Below are 2,180 nucleotides of genomic sequence, written 5' to 3' on the forward strand. Positions count from 1 at the left end.
GACATACACGAGTTTACAAAACCACGGCACATTTATTGTAGTAAATGCAGAGACAGGTGGTCGAGGGGAGAGGGTCGCTCAGTTCGTCCTTCTGCAGCCGCTTTGGAGAGAGACTCCGGGCCGCTGGGATTAATAGCACCGGCTACGGAGGTGTCCGTGATCGCGCTGATTACCCTCTTCAGCTCCACCCCACCGTAAGACAAAGGCCCTGAGGCCGTCACACTCTTCTATAACAACAGTTAAAAATATATATGTATATAAAATATACCGCTGTACCGACGCCATGATAAGACTGATGTTACGCTGAGAGCAGCCGGGAAAAGCACTGACATGGGCGCAGCCTCTCTGGTGGTTGACTAATCAGAACGAGTGGCCGAGCTGACCAATCGGAGCACACTAGGCTCACAGGGAGGGGGGGGCAAGAGCTCCAACGAGTCGTTTAGTGGAGAAAGTGAATACTGCTGAATACACATGCTTGACAGAGATGCTGTATGCGAAACCAATGTGAGTTTGGAAAATTGCACAGTATAAATCTATTTTAGTATACCTCAACAATGTAATTATGATCAGTGGAAATGGCCATGACATGGGCCCTTTAAGAGGTTTTTTGAGAGATAAAATATTTTTGAACAATGATGTTCTGTTGCCATGTCATGTGTAAAAAAATGTCAGATTTTCTTTAGAAATGTGGAGATTTTAGGGGATTTTTCAGAAAATTAAGTAAACTTGGAAACATCAAGAATTAAGGTATTTTTGAGGAATTTAAATCGTTTTTAAAAACTGGCCAATAGCAGTGGGTTATGGCTATTTCCAGCTGCTGTTTAATAAAGTCTTCAGAGTTTGCCTGTTTGTTCTTGGTTGGTTTATTTCCATTAATAACAGACAGAGATTGTAACCCCCCCCCCCCCCTAACACGCCTCAGAATAACTTCCTCTCGCCTCAGCGTTTGTTTGTCCTGTTTCTCCTGGAGGTGATGAGTGGCCCCTCAATGGCCCCTCTCCAACCATCTGTCTCTCTAGGTAATGGCTGACCCATAATGGCTCCTCACCTCCACGTTATGGGCCATTAACTCCCATCAGGAGGTGAGAGAGACACCCATCCCCTCCCCCTTTCTCCCCCTTTCCTCCCTCCTGCTGCTGTTAACAGGACACATTTCCAGGAATCAGAGCTGTTTAACTGCAGCTTTAAGAAAACAAACTGAAGCTGTTTCAGTCTGCAAGAAAACAGAAAAGGAAGCAAGTTTTATTTCTGCAGCAGGAGTCTTAGGCTGGTGCCCCACGAGGACGGAAACGGGTTGGATCCGCATATTTCTCTTGCGTATTGCCCTTTTTGCCACACGAGGCCGTAACTAAACGATAGAAACGGGTCCAAAGGTGGAACTGGGAACGGAGCGCTCTGGGGGGTCAAACGGCTCCGTGTGATCGCCTCTATACGATCATTTTGTGATAATGATGACGCAATAGCCCTGCCTCCCCCCACCTCTGCTGCTCACCCCCGCAAAAGTACACTGCACACTGAATTCAGATTATTTATCTTTCTCTCGATATGGATCAAACGCGAGTGAAGTCTAATCTGACAGGACGGAGACACGCAGCTCCTCCCGCTGTGATGCAGCGAGAGCAAAACACACACTTCAAGTCAGATCATCACCCTTAGCTATTTTAATTACCTCTCAAACTACCTAAACTAATTATAAATATGTTTATTTTTACTGTCGAGTCATCATTACTGGATCAGCTGCTGCATGAGACAGACACTGACGCTGTCAGAAGAGAGGGAGGAAAAAGAGAGGACAGGCTCCGTGTATTTTATTATCATATATCATTATATCGTCGTTATTCATTTGTTTTAAAGCTCAATAAATAACAAAGAAGACCTTTGACCGGCACTTTTATAATTTTGTCCGGAAGATTTCAACTTTAACACACGTTGACCAGCGAAAAACTCTGCCCGGATCCCTCGGCCCCCACCAAGGAGAATAAACAGAAGTGCAACCATGACAACCATTCTTCTTCGCTGCTTTTGTGGAGGAAGTTATAGCGCCACGTACAGGCTCGGCATATGTACTGCAGCTTTTTTCAGCGGTTGGATCTAAACGGAGCTGTCTCGTGTGGGAAGACACTATCCGGTCTATATTGCGTGTGGACGGAAGCTTTTTTGCGATTGCGATTGCGTTAATC

Source organism: Trematomus bernacchii, unplaced genomic scaffold (genome assembly GCF_902827165.1).
Source record: "Trematomus bernacchii unplaced genomic scaffold, fTreBer1.1, whole genome shotgun sequence".
In the NCBI taxonomy this organism is placed as follows: Eukaryota; Metazoa; Chordata; class Actinopteri; order Perciformes; family Nototheniidae; genus Trematomus; species Trematomus bernacchii.